Source organism: Coregonus clupeaformis, unplaced genomic scaffold, assembly GCF_020615455.1.
Source record: "Coregonus clupeaformis isolate EN_2021a unplaced genomic scaffold, ASM2061545v1 scaf0091, whole genome shotgun sequence".
NCBI lineage: Eukaryota > Metazoa > Chordata > Actinopteri > Salmoniformes > Salmonidae > Coregonus > Coregonus clupeaformis.
The window spans coordinates 244133-266748 of record NW_025533546.1 but is presented as its reverse complement, the minus strand read 5'-3'; the positions used below and the strand labels follow the sequence as shown (position 1 = coordinate 266748).

Sequence of the window (22616 nt, the reverse complement as noted above, 5' to 3'; positions counted from 1 at the left end):
CAGGGAAGGTTTTCCACTAAATGTTGGAACATTGCTGCGGGGACTTGCTTCCATTCAGCCACTAATTCTCATGGAAGCAAGTCCCCGCAGCAATGTTCCAACATTTAGTGGAAAACCTTCCCTGAAGAGTGGCTGTTATAGCAGCAAAGGGGGGACCAACTCCATATTAATGCCCATGATTTTGGAATGAGATGTTCGACGAGCAGAGATGTTCTACTTTTGGCCATGTAGTGTACTGTCTCTGTCTTTCTATAATCTCTCGGTCCCCCTCTATTTGACTCTCTGCCTTTTCCCCTTTCTCTCTATCAACTTTCTCTCTCTGGGGTTGGGTCCTACCCTGAGCTGCCCTCTGTCCTGATAACATCACAGGCTTCTGGGATATCCGCCAGGCACAGTGGACATAGAGCCCTTTTCACGGATAATCACGCCTGTGTGTGTGTTCCACTGTGTCTGTGTTACTGTCTATATGTGCCAGTACCAAGTGTACAATACAAACGTCCTCAACGTGTGTGTGCGTGTGTGTACGTGCGTGCATGTGTTGGGGCGCATGCATGTGTCAGAGACGTGTTTGTTCAACACAGCCACTTCAAAAGGCCCATGGTTTCCCCCAGCGTGTAATGGCTTAACTAAACCGGGAGGCAAACACGGTCGAGACCGCAACGCAACCACACACAAAAACAAGCTTAAATGCATTAGAGGGGCTAGCGTCGGCTGACACTGTTTAGCCCTCTCGACCGCTTTCACGGTCAAAAGACTGTAATTTAGATCACCCGTCAGTCAGTACTGACCTGGGCATTCCCTGCCTATAGAAACATATAGAGATAGACTTAAAGCCTAAAGATAAAACCATGACTGAGTCTGGGGGGAAAGAGCAGTATCATACTTACAGACACTGTATACAGTTTAGAATGACACTCAGCCTAAACATATGATTATGAATGTGTCCAGATTCAGGAAGAGCCTTTTTAGCAACATACAGTTCTTAAGGAAATTGTGAATGTCATGGATACATTAGAACTAGTAGAAATGAAATTGTGAATGTCATGGATACATTAGAACTAGTAGATATATGGAGGCTTAAATATACTGATCTAGTGAGATATACATGGCGGAGACTGAATCAAGCTAGTCGTCTTGACTTCTTTCTTATCTCATTCTCGTTGGCACCAAAAGTAAAAAAAGTGTTGATAGGGGACAGAATGCGGTCGGACCATCATATAATAGGCATATACATTACTCTTACTGAATTTCCACGTGGGCGAGGATATTGGAAATTTAATCAAAGCCTATTGGATGATAATTTATTTATAATTAGAACAAAGGAATTTATAACTGATTTTTTCCAACATAACATAGGTACAGCGAATCCCCTTATTGTATGGGACACCTTTAAATGTGCCTTTAGAGGCCATGCAATTCAGTACTCATCTCGAAAACAAAAGCAATTTAGGTCAAAAGAGTTTATACTAAGAAAGGAAATAGAAAGTCTAACAGAACAGATAGATGGCAATAAAAACTGTAACATAGAGGCTCAGAATAAATTAGAGGAAAAACAAAAAGAAATGGAGAAACTTATTCAAGAAAGATCAAGTGTAATATATTATAAAAATAAAGCAAACTGGATGGAATATGGGGAAAAATGCACAAAATTCTTTTTTTAATCTTCAACATAGGAATGCTACCAAAAATAACTTAATGAAACTGGTTACAATTGACGGAGACACCCATAATTCACCAAATGATATTTTGAAGGAAGAAACAAAGTACTTTAAGCATATGTTTTCTTTTCAGTCGCCTCCATCTCCTCTAACTGAAGCTAATTGTAGAGATTTTTTTTCTATTGATAATGTCAAATTAACAGCCACACAGAAAGACTCATGTGAAGGTGAAATTACAGAGGAGGAACTTCTGGATGCAATTAAAGACTTTAAGTCCGGGAAAACTCCAGGGTTGGATGGCATACCAGTCGAGGTATACCAAACCTTTTTTGATATACTAAGAGGACCGTTATTAGCATGTTTTAACCACTCCTATGTAAATGGTAGATTATCTGACACTCAAGAAGAAGGTCTGATCTCATTATTACTGAAACAGGATACAAGTGGAAAATATAAAGATCCAGTCCATTTACAAAATTGGAGGCCCCTTACACTTCAGTGTTGTGATGCAAAAATCCTAGCAAAATGTATAGCGCATATAATTAAAAAGGTATTGTCGGATATTATTCATTCTAATCAGACAGGTTTTTTACATGGAAGATACATTGGAGATAATATAAGGCAAGTATTGGAAACAATAGAACACTATGGAAAATATGGGAAACCAGGCCTGCTATTCATAGCAGACTTCGAAAAGGCATTTGATAAAGTTCGACTGGGGTTTATATATAAATGCCTGGAGCATTTCCATTTTGGAGAATCTCTTATAAAATGGGTCAAAATCATGTATAGTAACCCTAGGTGTAAAATAATAAATAATGGCTATTTCTCAGAAAGTTTTAAACTGTCAAGAGGAGTGAAACAAGGTTGTCCACTATCGGCATATCTATTTATTGTGGCCATCGAGATGTTAGCTATTAAAATCAGATCCAATAATAATATCAGAGGATTAGAAATACAGGGCTTAAAAACAAAGGTGTCATTGTACGCAGATGATTCATGTTTTCTTTTAGATCCACAACTAGAATCCCTCCACAGCCTCATAGAGGATCTAGATACATTTTCTAACCTCTCTGGACTAAAACCAAATTATGACAAATGTACTATATTACGTATTGGATCACTAAAAAATACAATTTTTACATTACCATGTAGTTTACCAATAAAATGGTCTGATGGTGATGTGGATATACTCGGAATACATATCCCAAAGGAAATAAATGATCTCACTTCAATAAATTTTAATAGAAAGTTAGCAAAAATAGATAAGATCTTACTACCATGGAAAGGAAAATACCTGTCAATTTGTGGAAAAATCACCCTGATTAACTCTTTAGTATTATCCCAGTTTACCTATTTGCTTATGGTCTTGCCTACGCCTAGCAAACAGTTTTTTAAATTATATGAGAAAAAAATATTCAATTTTATTTGGAACGGCAAGCCAGACAAAATTAAAAGAGCATATTTATATAATGAATATGAATTCGGAGGACAGAAATTATTAAATATTAAAGCATTAGACCTATCACTAAAATCTTCAGTCATCCAAAAGTTATACTTAAATCCGAACTGGTTCTCAAGCAAATTAGTAAGATTGTCTCACCCAATGTTCAAAAAAGGCCTTTTTCCCTTTTTTCAGATTACAACCTCTCACTTTCAGTTATTTGAAAAGGAAATAATCTCCCAAATGTCACTATTTCTAAAACAAGCCATAGCAAGTTGGTTGCAATTTCAATTTAATCCTCCAGAAACGACAGAACAAATAATGCAACAAATATTGTGGTTAAATTCAAATATACTAATTGACAAAAAACCTTTATTTTTTGACAGAATGTTTAAAAAAGGTATAATCTTCGTAAATGATATCATCGGTAGGACTGGTGGAGTTATGTCGCACATGCAGCTAACAAAAACATATGGAAATGTCTGCTCTACCCAAAATTACAACCAAATAATTGCAGCCTTACCGCAAAAGTGGAAGAGGAAAGTGGAAGGGGGAGAAAGTAAGGAACTTGTCTGTCGGCCTTGCATTAAAGAACATAATTGGTTAAGGAAAACAGTGATAAATAAAAAAGTATATCAGTTTCACTTAAGGACCAAAGGATTGACAGCCGTCCCATATAGATTGCAAAATAGTTGGGAAGAGATCTTTGACGTACCGATCCCATGGCATAGTGTTTATGAACTGACACGCAAAACGACACCGGATTCAAAAATTAGAATCTTTCAATTTAAATTATTATATAAAATTCTTGCTACCAATATAATGTTATTTATATGGGGGATACAATCTTCCCAGCTCTGCAGATTTTGCTGTGAAGAGACAGAATCATTAGATCATTTGTTTTGGTTCTGTCCATTTGTAGCTTGTTTTTTGGACACAGGTCCAGGAATGGCTAAAGGATTGCAATATTTACCTGGAACTAACCTTGCAGATAGCATTACTGGGTGATCTGAAAAGTCATAGTCAATCAATCAATAATATAATAATACTTTTAGCAAAAAATGTTTATTTTTAATTCACAATCTGTAGAAGCAATGAGAATAGAAAGGTTCAGAACTTTTGTAAAACATCACAGTACGGTTGAAATATATATGGCAAATAGAAATCCTATATGGATGGTGTTAAGAGATAGATGGGAGGTATTGAATAGAGTTGAAGGATGGGACTAATAACAAATAACAACAAATAATAACAAAGATAGCTAATAATGTAAGCATACTGTGTCCATAATAAGTATATAGGTTGTATGTTGGGAGCTTTTGGGAAAGAGCACAGTTAGAAAGATATGGCATATAGAAGCAAACCGGATGGACATCATGAAAATGATCGGAGAGGTTGAGAGTAGAAGAAGTTCAGGAGCAAAAAATAAATAATATATATATATATATATATATATATAATATAATTATTGTAAAATTAACTCTGTCCATAAGGTGTAGATCAGGGTTCTTCAATTCCGGTCCTGGAGGGCCGAAACACTTCTGTTTTTTATTTCTACCTGGTAGTTAATTGCACTCACCTGGTGTCCCAGGTCTGAATTAGCCCCTGATTAGAAGGAGAGGATGAAAAACAGAGGTGTTTCGGCCCTCCAGGACCGGAATTGAAGAACCCTGGTGTAGATAGTAAGTATAGACCGGAAGTAGAGGCCTGGGCATTGTTGTTCACTAATTTACTCCAAGTAGGGAAAGGATGGTGGGGTTGAAAAGTAATAAAGGGGAATATATATATAAAAAACATGGGGGATTGGAAGTGATGCAGACAATTACATTAATAGAAGATACAATCTATCTGCAATATTAAGCTGATCCATTCCCCCCCAAGAAAAAAAAAAAAAAAAGAAAAACATACAGTACAGTAACTGTATGATACTTATAGAAATAGCTTAGACATATTTCCAGGAATGCCCAGAGAGCAATCATGTTTTAGCTATACACAGATGTCTCGCCAGAAATACCCTATAAATAAATATAGACCACTAAAAGTTACTTGTTGTTTTTTGCTTATATATTCAATTACTCAGTTTAATCTAATTTAATATAGTCTACTTCTATTAAGGAGTACAATATGTAATCTGTTTAAACTGCTTACGTATATCCCCAAGTTCAGATAACAGACGTGTGCATGCACACACACACACACACACACACACACACACACACACACACACCACACACACACACACACACACACACCTCACTCATTGTGCCCTTGTGAGTGAGTGGGACAGCCAGTCTTTGTTTTGTGTGAAACTTTTAAAGTTCCTCCACATGAATACACTCAAACAGAGAGGCTACAGCTCATCATCTGGCCATTCATTCAGCAATGTCTGCACTGTCCACACACTTACACACACGCATGCACGCCACGCACACACACACACAAGAGTAAGCACCCACACAGACATTTGCATAGAACGCACATACACACACTCTCTCTCAATTCAATTCAATGGTTTTTATTGGCATGGGAAACATATGTTTACATTGCCAAAGCAAGTGAAATAGATCATAAACAAAAGTGAAATAAACAATAAAAACTTAACAGTAAACATTACACTCACAAAAGTTCCAAAGGAATAAAGACAACTAAAATGTCATATTATGGCTATATACAGTGTTGTAACGATGAATAGTTAAAGTACAAAAGGGAAAATAAATAAACAGAAATATGGGTTGGATTTACAATGGTGTTTGTTCTTCACCAGTTGCCCTTCGCTTGTCTTTCACATCTCTCTCTCTCTCTCTCTCTCTCTCTCTCTCTCTCTCTCTCTCTCTCTCTCTCTCTCTCTCTCTCTCTCTCTCTCTCTCTCTCTCTCTCTCTCTCTCTCTCTCTCTCTCTCTCTCTCTCTCTCTCTCTCTCTCTCTCTCTCTCTCTCTCTCTCTCTCTCTCTCTCTCTCTCTCTCTCTCTCTCTCTCTCTCTCTCTCTCTCTCTCAATACATTGCTGCTGTCACCTTGTGTTAATGTAAAGCATAAGAGGAAGGCCAACTGTATGCTCATGTCTCGCTACTGAAAAAAACAGGATGGTTCCAGTGACACGTTTTACATTCTACTGTCAGCACATTGACACAGAACAGTTCAGGCCAGACAATAGAACCGGCAGTTTTAACTGAGCCTTAGCATCTTCAGCATTTTATTTCAAGGTAGTAAATCACTGAATGTTCCCGCTCATTAACTTGTTGCTAAATTGGTACAGTAAAGCTTACTAAGTAAAATGGTGTATTAAAAGACAGATGACAAACCTCATGAGTGCTGCTGTATCACTGTCCCAGTAGAGTAGAGACCAAAAGAAGCTGAGGGGAGAAGCAGCCCCAAACTCTGACAGACGTTCCACAGAGTGCAGTCTGAGTGGAACTTGTTGTGCAGGAGTTGTGAGTTGGGTGAGGGGGGGGGGGATTTGGCAGCGACTCAACAGCGAAGGCAGGGGGTTAGGGGGCGATGATTCCAAACCCTCCTCCCCTCCTACGTGCTGTCTGTCCCTCTGCACCCTTCACATCTCTCTCTCTTTCATCACCTTCTCTTTCTCTCCATCTCTCTCTCTCTCTCCCCTCCATCGCTCTCCCTCTCCCCCCCTCTTTCATACAGTCTAATACAGGGTAATGAGTTTAGACTGTGAAAAACAAACACAGTGAGTCTATAAACCACCCAGTAAACCAGCTGAGTGGTGACAGCAGTGCAGAGAAGCTATATAAAACCTCTAACTAAATACACAGTCAAACAGCTTCACCCTGGCTAAACACAATCAGAAAATAGAGCCGTATTAACTCAATACAGTAAACAGAGTGTCAGTCTACCTGAATACAGTAACAGTAGACAGACACCAGTCACACTGTAATAGCCATAGAAATATAATTAACAGCCTCTGGGCTATAGAGAAAGTACAATGTGAGTTCAAAGCAACATGAGGAGACTAGAGGCCTTGTGATAGTAAGGTTTACACAGGGTCAAACGAATAAAAACGAACTCAGCTGAGTATCATTTTAACCATGTTTTTTTCTGTAGGAATAATGCCATTCTTCTCTCACCCCAGAAAGTGTGTCCTGGATAACGATTTTGATTGAATTTTGATTTGTGTGACTACACACCAACAAGATGCAGGCCATCCAATGGTAATTGATTTAGGAAATTGATTCAGGGCACATCATATGATATCAAGCGTGGAGGCCTGGAGATGCTAAACGTGTTTATGTTAATTAAAGGTAAATTACTGTGAGACGGGCAGTCTTTTGCATGACAGTAACCGGCAGACAAAATATCATGATCGCCATAGCCCTAGTCATAGGTAATTCACAGTGTCCTGCTATAAGCAAGCACCTGTGAGGTTAGACAGAGCACAGTGCATAGCGGTCATACTAGCAACCAACTAGAGGTCATGGTAACCTCTATAGCTCAACATTAAATCTAACACACACACACACACACACACACACACACCTCTATAAATCACACACTGTCACCTCACCTTGTAACCCATGTCAATGTCATTTAACGAGAAGACATGCAGCACACACACTCTCTATAGGTCAGTGGCACGTCCATACACGCACAAACGTGTGCACACAGGCAGGCACGCACACACAAACACACACAGTGTTTCGACTGTCCTCGAAATACACAGTATTGAAGCGCCAAGCTTGTACTGTTCATTTCTGTATCCCAAAGCTCCCTTTGCCAAGATAGAAAAATCATATGAACATCCAGTCAAATAGGCATCTGGCACCATAAATCATGTCTAGTTTGACTCACAACATTGTCTAATGAATAACCTTTTATGCCCTCAATATGGGTAACAAAGATGAATACTCTATTTCATGGCCCAACTCACTCACATAGCAGTAGTGCTCCAGCACTGATGCAATGCATTGTGGGTGGGAGAGGGTGTCTGCACTCAGGGACACGTATCCACAAAGCGTCTCAGAGTGGGAGCGCTGATCTAGAATCAGTTTAGCCTTTTAGATCATAATGAATAATATTATATGGACAGATCCTATATCAGCACTCCTACTGTACTCTGAGAAGCTTTGTGGATAGGCCCTGGTCTATTCTGAGAAAGGGTGACTCCTATGGCCTCCAACACTATAACGGCCTGATTAGGATAGCTGCCATACTCACAGACATCATCATCCACATCATGACCAGGACAGTCTGTCAGCGTTAATGACTTGACAGGTGGTATAGGCATTTGGTCCTTTATGACTATATATGTGTCTGGAATTCAGCCTTGAGCAATATGGCCCGCTCAAAGCCTGATCCATGACTCGAAATACGATCGAGATGTGTGAGTGTGTGTGTATGTGAAGGACAGACATACCTTTGTGCAGGTGAGTGGCTGGTTTGGTCTTGTCTGTGAAGCCCTGACTGCGCCGGTTGCCAGCGGCGCCGACCGACCCGCGAGGTGCGATGTCACTGCCAGCAGTGGACACCCTCGCACTAGGGCCTGGAAGTCTGAGAGAGAGAGCAATAGAGCGTTTACACTCAATGGCACAAAGAGCAAGGATTAGGCAATACATTCATTAAACGTCCAATATTTTTCCACCTATCTGTACCTCCATATTATTAGCTAATCTCTTGTGTAGCAATAGCCAGGAGTCAAAGTCAATATTCAACACTCTATTCCAGCCGGGTCCATCTTTCACATAAGCCTATAAACTGCTAATTCAGCATCAGTGGATAAACATAATTGGCTGTCGGCATTGGTCTGATAAACAGATTATGACCGGTAGTTCAATAACGGTGTAGAACATAACAACTCTTATTTCGTTCTTGCCACTCTGATTGAGTGACCTTTAAAAAAATCTAAAATCCCTTAACATGGCCAATCAGGACTGCAGTGGCTTTTGTTAGTGGGAGAATAGGTCTAGCTCAATTTACTTTCAATTATGGTGATTAGAAAGACTGTTAGCCTGTGAACTAACTGTCTCATGAATTAAACTATGTTCTGGGCTATAGGAAGTCATTCATGTCCGACAATAAAGACTATGGTGACATGAGCGTTCTTAAATTAACACACAAAATGTTTAGTGTATAAACAATATTTATATTATTTATATTTATTTTATTTTATTTAGCAGACACTTTTATCTAAAGGGACTTAAAGTCGACTTACTTGCAATGCATACATTTTACGTACGGGTGATCCCAGGAATCGAATCCACTATTCTGGCATTGCAAGAACCATGCTCTACCAACTGAGCTACAAAATGTAATACATTATTTAATTCTGAGTGAGATATTAAGTCACAGGCTTCACTGCTAGCCTATTCATGATATACACTGTTTACAATTCACTGATGAAAAGTATTCTGTCCGTTCTCATTCAGGATGTGGCCACATTAAATCGTAATCATGAAATTATCCTAATGTCACCTATGCTCCCCCTTGGCTGCACGTCAAGACAGTTTTCATTCAAGTCGAGAAAGTAAGAATATAAAAAATAAAGATTAAAAGGTAAAGCAGTGGAGGAGAAACGCATTACAATCTGAAAAGGAGAGAGAAAAACACCATTCCAGATATTGATTGTATTTATGCCCAGCTGAATATTGACCTGCAGTTACACATGCTGACCAGAGGGTGGGGCTATTGCATAATTTTTTTGGTCAATTGTACAGGGAGCAGGTGCAATGCAAAAACACTACCAGGGATGGACAGCATGCACTCTCCGCTGGGGTTGGCAAAAAGCAGACGTTTCCGGTTTTGAGGTATACAGTATTTTCAACCTAACTTCCGTTGCCCCTGATAAATGGATGTGGGGACTCCGTTCAGGCATCTTTTTTTTACATTTACATTACATTTTAGTCATTTAGCAGACGCTCTTATCCAGAGCGACTTACAGTTAGTGAATACATTTTTTATTTTTTTATTTTTTTATACTGGCCCCCCGTGGGAATCGAACCCACAACCCTGGCATTGCAAATGCCATGCTCTATCAACTGAGCTACATCCCTGCCGGCCATTCCCTCCCCTACCCTGGACGACGCTGGGCCAATTGTGCGCCGCCCATTTTTCCACCTGCTATGTTGGGTTAGGCAGCATGCAACAACACATCCTCAATTTCACTTCATTTTAATGCAGTCATTTAGCGTAGAAAACAGTGACATGCTTGTAAAACAAAGTTCATGGCCATTATTCATAAAGCGTCTCAGAGTAGGAGTGTTAATCTAGGATTAGGTCCTTCTTTTTGATAATGATATAAGAGGCTAAACTAATCCTAGGTCTGTCCTCCTACTTTATGACACTTTTATGAATACGGGCCCAGATGAATGGATAAAGTGTGCGATACATCCCTGAATAAACATTATCTCACAGTACACAGTACAGTAGTAGTAGGATAGTAGTAGTGACCTACCCTATCTGTTATCATAACACACAACCAAATTCAAGCCAGTATTCACAGTGAGACGTGCTCTCTCATGAGACGTGCTCTCTCACATTCTTGTGCACGCGCACACACGCACACACACGTTATCTAAAGGTCCCTCACACCCCATTAAGCAGACATGTCAAATGAGGCGTGATGCCAGAGTCAGACAGGAGTCCCCTCTCTTCAAAACTCATGCAGAGTAGAATAGTAGTTTCAGATAGAAGTTGCCCTTACCACAGATCTAGGATCATATTAATAAACCCTCTATAGTAACCATAACCATTACATGTTGAAAAAGATCTGACCCTGTATCAGTTGTTATGGGCAACTTCTACCTACTCTGGAAATAGTGAGGAAAGGGGGAGAATTAGAAGATGAGGAGGAGGAGTGTAGGAGGAAGATGCATGACCACAAAGTAGAGAGAGAGAAAGAGGGATAGAAAAAGAGCTGACCTAGAGGACTTTTTCTGACCAAGGGAAAACTTGAGCAGTTTACTCTGAGACCCATCCCTAGAGGAGAGAGAAAAAGAAAGAGAAGGAGAGCGATATGGAGGACAGGAGAGAGACAGAATGGAACATTTTACATTTCCAGAAGACTGGAACTAAGACAACTGGAAAGAGAGAGGCAAAAAGAAAGAGACGATAAATTGAACATTGATGACATCAGCAAGAGGGAAGACATCTAAAATTCAAAGTATTATGAACTACATCTTCCAAAATGCATCAGTGTAGCGGTGATCCAACAGGCTTACCTGGACTGCATCTCGGCCTGTGCTGTTTTCTGGGCTGCTTGTGCTGTGGGGTCCGGAGTCTCATGCGTAGGTGGGGCAGGGTGGCTGCTGAGCTGGGCAGGGGCGCTGGTCTGCTGGCTCAGGGGAGGGTGAGGGCTCTGGGGCTGGGTGTTAAGGTGTGGCTGGGAGTACTGGCGGTGGGCCTGCTGCTGCTTGAAGCGAGACAGGCTGAAGAAGAGCCCCAGAATGGCCTTCAGATTCCCATTCCGGATCTCTGTGTAAGGAGAGCAGGGTAGAGAGGTAAATAAACAGACAGGGAGAGAGAGAGAGAGAGAGAGAGAGAGAGAGAGAGAGAGAGAGAGAGAGATGAAGAGGAAGAGGGAGGAAGAAGGAGAGAGAGATGAGATACAGACAGGAAAGTAAGTTACAAGCTCACAACACAATATTCTAGCCACTACAGTCAGTCAATGTAGTCTCTGCAGGTGTGTGTGACTGGTGAGTGTGAGTGTTTACCTTCTGCAGACAGGCCCTGTATGTTGACTCCTTTGGCTGCCAGGAAACTGAGGCAGGCATCAATGTTCTCAATCTGGAGGGGAAGAGAGACAGAGAGAACTTAGAACAGGTGCTTCTGAATTTACATTCAGATTTAACACGTAACGCATAAGCAGTTATCAGCAGCCTACTCAAAAATAGCAATCACAAACGCATTGCTAGCCTTAGGGTTTAGTGACATGTTTACAGGGATTGACTTCGCAGAGTGCCGACCTGAGTAAGGTGAGTAGATCGTTTAATGACATAGCCTAGTCAAAGCAGTATTCAAATAAGCCAGACATACACCACTACTGGAGTACCTTAGACGACGAAGCATTCTACTTTGACCCTGTTACTAAGATACCAGCCAATGCAACCATACCGACCCAGCTGTGCTGAGCTGTCAACAATTGACAGCCAGGTGATATGATTGGTCGACAGAATTTGCTTGGGGTCATGTGACCCTATTTCGATACAGCCCATTGGCTGCACATGTCATCACCAAGTGAAGAAAATAAAACTGAGTAATCGAATGACATCATCAATAAAAAAGGGGTGAACAAAGGTTGTCAATGGTCAGGTTCAGGTGAACAAACAGGGAGGGACTGAGCAATATAACAATTTATTCATATTCCACAGCAGCTGTCATTTTCACTGTTCATACTGTTGAGGAGCAGCCATTAAGACGATCTTGACTGTTCAATCAAGGAACCTTCATCAAAACGGAATCCGTCTTATGCTATATACCTAGGCATAATTCATCTCCACCATCGGTAGGTAATAAGTAGTGGGTGCACCCTAGTAATACACTGCAGCATTACATTTTCCACCAAAGCACTTACTACAAACCACCTTGAAAACAGGTCGACCATTGTCTCTGCAAACTATAGACACACAATGCTATAAGCAGACCTAGAATACATAAACAGCTTACTGAAATAGAAGCAATCACAATTACCTTCTATTAGTGTGAATTGGGTTTCAACTGAGCAGAAAGCAGAGTTTACATTTACAAAAATAACGCATCATACTTTATAGCAAACAAACTAAATTAACAATACCTATTCAATACATTAATATCAATATCATCCTTCTAGCCCTATGATTCTAGATCAGACATTTCAATGATGAAACAGAAGCAGACTCCAGGTCAGTGAGTGAGCTGTAACAGCAGTGTGGAGCCTCTGTCATCTCTGTGACCCGCTGACCCCAGAACAGCTGTTATAGGGCGACACATGCTAGGAGGTCAGGGAGCACACAGACTGAGAACCAGGAGGAATTTAGACCAGGCTCTGCTCACTACAAAGTTAAAATATCTCCCACTAACTAAAATACCCCTTGTCTTTTTAAATACCCCAGATCCAAATGCCACCATTGCCTCACTGAACTACCCGCCAGCCACCCTGAAATACCCCCCAGACCCTACTAAAATACCCCCAGCTTGACTGAGATACCCCTCCACTTAAATGTCACCATATTCCTTGTGATATACCCGCACCCATACACACGCAGGCACTCATGCGCACGCACACACACACACACACACACACACACACACACACACACACATCAACACTACTAAAATACTGCCCTGACCCCTTCTCTGATATACCCCTGACCCAAATACCCCTGGTACTGAGGGGGTACAAATAAAGATGCTTCTGGCTAAATAAAAACACTCGCTGAGAGAGCAAACAGTGCTCATAAACTTTAGAAAACTAATTTAATCTGTATTCAAACATGGGATCAATTCAGAATTTCAACTTTGGGAATTCCAGTGTAGTGCGGAAAAGTGAGAAATCCTCAAACTGTTGGAATAGAAAACCAAAGGAGGAGACACAGATGCTTTGACGATGAGTTTTCTACTTCAAACACAACTGCCTATTTGCCACTCCTCTCTCACTTTTCCACTCCTATCTTCCCCTCATCCTCTCCTGTCCTGTCCTCTCTTCTGGTATCTCCTCTTCTTTCTGTCACAAGCTGGGCTTGAACTCCGGTCTCAGATGTGGAGAGCTGGGGGTAATACCCCTTAGCCACAGAGGAGGTGTAGTAGGACCCAAATGAAACACCCAAGGCAATACTCCAGGCAAGTAGATTTAATGTAAAAACAAAAGTTCTTAGCACTTCAAAAATAGTCCAACAAAAGTTCTTCTCAGAAAGAGGTATACTAACAAAACAGGAGGCAAAACAAAATAACTCCACGAGGGGAGAAAAACAAACCAAAGATAACTTAGAAAACCTTACTTGGAAAGACACGGTGGAACAAAGCAGGAGACACATAGCCAGGACTCAATAACCAAGTGAGAAACAAGGGGAAAACACACAGCTAAAATACACAAGGGGAAACAAGGCACAGGTGACCTGGATCAAACTAATTAGGACACACGAGGAAGAACTAAGGCAAAGGGGAACACAGATGACCTCTAGAGGCCCGGAGACAAACAGGAGGCAGGAAGCTGACAGGACCCCCTCCTCTAGGAACGACTCCTGACGTTCCTTCCAGAACACCCCGGCCCCAGGGTGCGAAAATCTCGGATCAAACCTGGGTCCAGGATGTCCCTGGCTGGAACCCAGGAGCGCTCCTCTGGCCCGTAGCCCTCCCAGTCCACCAGATACTGCAGAGAGTTCTGGACCCTCCGGGAGTCCAGTATCCGGCGGACTGTGTAGGCTGGCTGGCCGTCAATGATCCTGGGAGGTGGCGGGGGTCTGCGTGGGGGGCAAAAGGAGAAGACAAGACAGGTTTAAGGAGTGAAACATGGAAAGTGGGGTTAACTCTAAGGGAGCGAGGCAGAACCAAACGATACGAAACAGGGTTAACCTTTCTAGCAATGCGGAAAGGGCCGATGTATCTCTGGGAAAGCTTCCTGGATTCGACCCGGAGGGGCAGGTTCTTAGTGGCCAACCAAACTCTTTGACCAGCTCGGAAACTAGGGGCCGTCCGGCGGTGTCGATTAGCCTGACTTTGGTATCTCTGGGAGGTCCGAAGGAGGATACACCTGGCCTTCTTCCAGGTCCGCCTACAGCGTTGGACAAAGCGCTGGGCCGAAGGAACACCAACTTGCGCCTCTTCCTCTGGAAATAATGGAGGGTTGTAACCGAACTGGCATTCGAAGGGGGACAATCCGGTGGCTGAAGACTGGAGGGTGTTGTGGGCATATTCAGCCCAAATGATATAGGTGGCCCAAGACGTGGGATTACTGGCCGCCATACACCGCAGGGGTGGTCTCCAGATCCTGATTAATCCGTTCCGTTTGGCCATTAGACTCTGGATGGAACCCCCGACGATAGGCTGGCTGTGGCCCCAATAAGCCTGCAGAAGGCCCCCAAAACCGGGACGAGAATTGGGGACCTCGGTCAGAGACCACGTCCAGGGGAATGCCAAATATCCGGAAGACATGGTTCATGAGGAGCTCAGCAGTCTCCTTAGCCGAGGGCAGCTTGGGCAGGGGAATAAACCGGGCCGCCTTAGAGAACCGGTCAACGATCACTAGGATGACGGTGTTGCCCTGGGATGGAGGAAGTCCCGTAACAAAGTCCAGAGAAAGGTGTGACCATGGCCTTCGAGGAATAGGTAAGGGATGGAGCAGTCCCTGGGGTCGCTGGCGTGCCGACTTTCCCTGGTTGCACACCGGGCAGGCCTCAACATAGACCTGCACGTCCTTCCTGATGGACGGCCACCAAAACCGCTGTCGGAGGAATTCCAGTGTGCGAGCACTGCCTGGATGGCATGTCAAGGGCGACTCATGACCCCACTGCAAGACGCGGGCCCGAACAGAGAGAGGAACGTACAGGCGACCGGCAGGACCACCGCCCCGGATCGGGCTCATGGACAAGGGCTTCTCGTACCCCTCTTTCTAGTTCCCACTGAAGAGGTGCGACGATCCTAGACCTCGGAATAATCGATGCCAAGGGCTTCTCTTGTACCTCGGGAGAATAGGCTCGAGACAGGGCATCCGGCTTGACGTTCTTGGTGCCAGGTCGGTAAGACAGGAGGAACTGGAATCGATTAAAGAAAAGGGACCATCGTGCTTGCCGAGGGTTCATCCGCTTAGCCTGTTGGAGATATTCCAGGTTCTTGTGGTCTGTGAGAACCTGGAACGGGTGCTGAGCCCCCTCAAGCCAATGGCGCCACTCTTCCAAGGCCAGTTTTACTGCAAGTAACTCTAGATCCCCCACGTGGTAGTTGCGCTCGGCCTCAGACAGGCGGCGAGACATGAAGGCACAAGGGTGTAATCTCCCCATCCTCACCCCTCTGTGACAGGACGGCTCCCACCCCCACCTCTGAGGCGTCCACCTCCACCCACGAAAGGTCTTTCTGGGTCAGGAGTCACCAGAATCGGAGCAGACGTGAAGCGGCGCTTGAGATCCTCGAAGGCCCCTGCTGCTTCCGGACCCCAGTGAATCTTGGTCCCTCCTCCCTTGGTAAGCGTCGTCAAGGGGGCTACCACCGAGCTGAAATTCTTGTTGAACTTCCGATAGAAGTTAGAAAAGCCAATGAACCGTTGAACCTCCTTGACCGTGGCAGGTGTGGGCCAGCTGCGGACCGCTTCGACCTTCTTGGGATCCATCTCTAGGTGCCCGGGAGTGACAATAAACCCGAGAAACTGAGTCTGAGAAACATGAAATTCACACTTCTCAGGTTTAACGTAGAGGTGATTGTCCAGGAGCCTCTGGAGAACCCGGCTAACATGCCCCTCATGCTCCTTCAGTGACCTCGAGAAGATGAGGATATCGTCCAGGTACACGAAGACGAACAGATTAAGCATATCCCGGAGAACATCATTAATCAGGGCTTGGAATACTGCGGGGGCATTGGTGAGCCCGAACGGCATCACCCGATATTCATAGTGCCCCGTGGGCGTGTTGAACGCCGTCTTCCATTCGTCACCTTGCCGGATCCGCACGAGATGGTAAGCATTGCGGAGATCCAGTTTAGTAAAAATGGAAGCCCCTTGAAGCAGCTCAAAAGCAGTGGCCATGAGAGGAAGAGGGTATCGATTCCGAACCGTGATCTTGTTGAGTCCCCGGTAATCAATACAAGGCCTAAGGCCCCGTCCTTCTTTTCAACAAAAAAGCCCGCCCCAGCCGGGGAAGTAGAGGCATGGATGAGGCCAGCTGCCAAGGACTCCTTAATGTAGGTGTCCATAGCGGCGTGCTCGGGGAGGACAAGGAAAAGATCCGACCTCTAGGAGGGCAGCACCCAGGGAGTAGATCAATGGCACAGTCATACGTGCGATGAGGCGGTAAGGAAGTAGCCCGGGCCTTGCTGAACACAGCCTTGAACCGATGGTAAACACTGGGGACTAGGGAGACGTCAACAGACTCTTGAAACTGGGTACTAGGGGCTGAGGAACTCTGAAGCATACAGGTGAGTTGGCAAGTGGGACCCCAGCTTAGAATGGTGCCAGTAGACCAGTCGATCTGGGGATTATGTCTGCATAGCCAAGGGTGACCCAGGATTATAGGATACTCGGGAGAGTCAATGAGATAGAAGGTTTCCTCCTGCTGGTGTTGAGAGATGGTAAGTCGCAGGGACTGAGTCGCCTCTGTAACCTTTCCTGGTTCCAGAGGTCTGCCATCTAAGGCTGTAACTGCCTGGGGATGAGGAAGTAGTTGGGTCGGGATCTTAAGTTCCTTAGCCAAGGTTACATCCAGGAAATCACCTGCGGCACCGGAATCGATCATAGCCTGGACCCGATGCTGGTGGCCCTCCCAGGACAGAGTGGCTGGAATAGCCAGGACAGCGTTAGTAGGAGGAGCTCTAATTCTCCCCATCACAGCCCTCCTGTAGCTGGGCGGGACTGGCGTTTCCCAGCTCGGGGCAAGTGGAGCGGAAGTGGCCGGCAACCCCGCAGTAGAGGCACCGACGGCTCCCTCATGCGACGTTCCCTTTCGTTGGGAGAAAGCCTGGAACGGCCTAACTGCATGCTCTCCGGGAATCCTGGAGCAGTTCAGGAGCCGGGGAAGCTCTGAATGACGGAGTCCAAACAGGAGAAACAGAGCTGCTCCGAGGAACTTGGGACTGAGACACCTGGCGGCGAGCCGTTCTCCGCTCTCTTAGACGATTGTCCAGGCGGATGGCCAAGGCTATGAGGGACTCGAGATCTCCAGCTGGTTCTCGGGTGGCTAACTCATCTTGAAGGGGCTCAGATAACCCTCCCTGAAAGCAGACCCTCAGCGCTTCATCATTCCATCCGCTCCTTGCTGCTATGGTCCGAAAATCAATGGCGAAATCTGCCGTGCTTCGGGGCCCTGACGGAGAGACAGTAGGCGCTTGGAAGCCTCCCGCCCACTGACAGGATGATCGAACACCCGCTTGAACTCTTCTACAAATGCAGCGTGGGAGTCACAACAGGCCTCCTGGGACTGCCACACCGCAGAGGCCCAGGCGAGCGCCTTGTCTGAAAGAAGGGTAATGATGTAGGCAATCTTGGAACGGTCTGTGGGAAAACTTGAGGGTTGGAGCTCGAAGGTGAGGGAGCATTGGGTGAGGAAACCCTGGCAAGAGCTTGGATCCCCAGAAAAGGGCTTGGGAGGTGGTAGTCGGGGCTCCGCCAACCGAGAAGGCCTGTCGTCACTGGGAGGTGACCTGGGGGAAGGGAGAGGACCAAGGAGGCGTTCAAAGAGCTGGTGAAGGGAACTCATCATTTCGGCCAGGAGTTGAGAATGTCTAGCCATCAGCTCCTCTTGTCGGCTGAGAACGGCTTCATGGCGCTGGAAAGAAGCCTCATGTCGAGTGATCACCGCCAACAGGTCCTGGGAACTGAGTGTTTCTGGGTCCATGATGACTTGGTTATTCTGTCACAAGCTGGGCTTGAACTCCGGTCTCAGATGTGGAGAGCTGGGGGTAATACCCCTTAGCCACAGAGGAGGTGTAGTAGGACCCAAATGAAACACCCAAGGCAATACTCCAGGCAAGTAGATTTAATGTAAAAACAAAAGTTCTTAGCACTTCAAAAATAGTCCAACAAAAGTTCTTCTCAGAAAGAGGTATACTAACAAAACAGGAGGCAAAACAAAATAACTCCACGAGGGGAGAAAAACAAACCAAAGATAACTTAGAAAACCTTACTTGGAAAGACACGGTGGAACAAAGCAGGAGACACATAGCCAGGACTCAATAACCAAGTGAGAAACAAGGGGAAAACACACAGCTAAAATACACAAGGGGAAACAAGGCACAGGTGACCTGGATCAAACTAATTAGGACACACGAGGAAGAACTAAGGCAAAGGGGAACACAGATGACCTCTAGAGGCCCGGAGACAAACAGGAGGCAGGAAGCTGACAGTTTCTCTCCTCTATTCTGATCAGAGAGTGCTCTTCTCATCAATGATGTGCATGATTAATAAACCTTGAGTAAATACAGTCTGGTTATTCATTAGAATGTAATAAAGCCACTGAGTCAATAGGTGTTGTGCCTAGCTTTGACGTCATGGGGACAACACACGTAACCGTGATGGAGTATATAAGTCTCTCCCTCTCCACCCTATACACTAAACACACACTAGACACAGCAACAGATAGTCTAACCCTGCAGGTAGATTGAACACTGGACAGAAGTAGTACTCAAATTACACCGCAACTGAATAACTTGCAATCCCAATTTTTTTAGAAACTGGACCATTCAGTTATATGGCCACCTAGACAGCGACAATAATTACATAATTAAATCAACAATAATAACAAATTACACTGCCTAAAAATTACCATTATTATTACAAAATAATACAAAATACCAACCGTCGTAATAGCAAAATACAACTTTCATAACCAAGATACAATTCTATTGCAATATTTCCATAGTGTTCCCACTTCCCTAGCAAGTTCTCGGAACCTGTCTTGAAGGCATGATCACAGCAAATACAGTATCACACTAACCACTGTTCTACTGTACTGTGGCTCTCTCTCAGACACACACACCTCGCTCTAAGGCTGTCATCACATGCTGGGTCTAAGCCAGCTAGCAGCACAGTAGGGCTGGCCCTGCAACTGCCCTATGAACAAACACTTTCTTACACCACAGAGAACCTATTGTTTGTGTGTGTGTGTGTGTGTGTGTGTGTGTGTGTGTGTTACGCCCCCTCACCGGAAGCTTTGTTCATGTCTTAAGGAATCCTGTCTTATGACATGACTGAGTCAGCTTGAATGTGTTTCTCCTCCCACCTTTCACTCTCTCAGACACTTTCACTGAGATTACCTCACCTGTGAACCAAGATAACACTAACCCCGTAAATACCTCTATCTCTTTACAATACCCTTACATTATGGTTTTAGAGAGTCAACAACTCTGTAGTAGGTCAACACAACACATAACACAACTTTAACATACTGTACCTCCCCATTTAATTCAACTAAACAGTTTCATAGTGTTACACAACTACCTTCTTTGAAAGCTGGTAATACTGGCACCCAAGTGCCAAGTAACCCAACACATAAAAAAACACAAACCAATAGCACCAATCCTACAGTACTTTACAGTGAAACAATCAACTGCGTGCAGTCTAGATACAGAAGAGGACACAGAGCGACAAGAAATTAGATAAATACAATTCTCTACCCACAGATAAGGAGGTGAGGAGGAGAGAGGGATGAGAGGAGGAGTACTAACCCAAACAGTGGCTCCAGCGTATACCTTGTGGTCAAATAGGTGACACTCCTCCATAGGGGTTGCCTAGCAACACTACGCGGCACGGCACCTGTGATTGCTCTGCACTTGCATCTGATTACATGGAGTTTGACCAGCTGATACAGGTGGGTATCACACACACACACGTATGCAGGAACGCACGCTAGCTGTCGCACACCTGATTACACATTCACTTCAGACAGTATCCTGCTAGTGGTATCCCGCTTCCCCTATTCACCTGTGGGTGTCACGACTTCCTCCAAAGCTGCCTCCCCTCCTTGTTCGGGCAGGCTTCGGCGTTCGTTGTCACCGGCCTTCTAGCCACTGCCGCTCCATATCTCATCATTCCATTTGTCTTGTCTTGTCAATTACACACACCTGGTTCATATTCCCCTCATTAGTACGTGTTTAAGAGTTCAATCTGCCCCCTTGTCCTTGTGGGTGATTGTTCATTGTGAGGATTAGTAGCTCGGTTGAGCTCAGCATTTTGTATTGCCAGGGTATTTTCCCCGTGTGCATGTTTGTTCCAGTGCGCCTGTTTTGCGCACTGGACTGGTTACGCTGGATTACGGAATAAACTCTGTATACTGTGATTTACCCTCCAGCTCCTGACTCCTTCAAATCACGCATCACAGTGGGGACTCACATTATCAATCAATACAATCTATATGATCATATAATATGTAAATACAGTAGTCACATAATCTTTGAATGACCATGGCCTTAGTACTGAACCGTTGGGACACGGAAGGAATGTCAGTCATGATAACCTGACGCTGTATATAACAGCATACACTTAAGTCAAACGCTGTTTTGGCAGGCTTACAGCTGTCATGGCTTTGAGTGGCACCTGAAGGTGAAACATGGGTTGAAGTTTAGAACTGACAATGCCTTGATGTAAAGGAGGAAACTCCATTTTCATCATCCCCATTCAGAGAGGCCTACTGGGAAGACAGGTCTGAACTGGGCGGCAGGTAGCTTAGTGGGTAAGAGCGTTGTGCCAGTAACCGAAAGGTTGCTGGTTCTAATCCCCGAGCCGACTAGGTGAAAAATCTGTCGATGTGCCCTTAAGCAAGGCACTTAACCCTAATTGCTCATGTAAGTCGCTCTGGATAAGAGCGTCTGCTAAATGACTAAAATGTAAAATGTAAATGTAACTGGTTTCTACCTGTATGGAGCTAGTAGTAATGTTTGTTCCCAGTAGAGGAGAGAGAAACAAATCTCTCTGAACTAGAGCCAAACTGAGGGCGAAACAGGAAGTTGGAAATAAAACATTGTGACCCAGAAACACGACACACACTGCAATTAAACAATACACATCAATAAATATACCCGAACAACAGAGCAGTGTGTGTGTGTGTGGGTGTGTGTGACACTAATGTATCCCTCCACAGTAAGAAGTAGGCCTCTGACAGACCTAAAGCACTTCAGGGGTATGTGAGTGGGGTGCAGGAGCGTCCTGTGTGGTTTTAGCACCTCTGTGTCAACACTACCCCAATGAGAGCATGTCACTGCGAAAGCTATGGTTATTTCCTGGGTGGCAAGGGTATGAGACTGGGAGGGACTAGCGGTAAAAGAGGCGCTTGTGTGTGTGTGTGTGTCTGTGCGAGGGCCACAGTTGTAGGATCTGACAGTTGTAAAAACAACTATTCCCCACTCATCTGAAAGAGTGAGATGCTACAAGAATTAACAGGAAAATGAGCAAGATGGTGAGAAAAAGGCCCTATATCACTCCATTATATGTCCTAAGCTTGTTTACATGTTTGCTGGTTTAAAACAAGAGGTTAAGTGCAGAGTTGTTAATTGCCAGCAGCTTTTCAGGGTTTTGAAAGCAGCTTTACCACAGCAATCAAGTCAAGTGTTGTAATGGAGCTCTCAGTAGGTCCTGGGTGTTGAGTGGCTGGCTAACAGGGAAAGTGTGTGTGTGTGTGTGTGTTTTCACTCTGTATTAAAATGCACAAAGCAGCAGACATGTGCATAATGACTGTTTGCACCTGCCTCCAGCACTGCTTGAGTGCTTCAGTTTCAGCTGAAGAGCTCACACACGCACGCTGCACATGACACACAGTAGTGACACACACAAACACACGCATCCCCATCAAATATCTCTCAGCTCAGGCCAAACAGAGAAACACACACACTTAAAAACACAGCGTGAGCCCACTGTCTCCTCAACCTCTTGCTGTAAAATGCTAACAGTGGGAGT

The 22616-nt window shown here is 44.4% G+C and overlaps 1 pseudogene; it reads right to left on the bottom strand.

Moving 5' to 3' along the window:
• Positions 1 to 22616, bottom strand: part of LOC121574490 — a 146614-nt pseudogene that overhangs the window by 84811 nt on the left and 39187 nt on the right.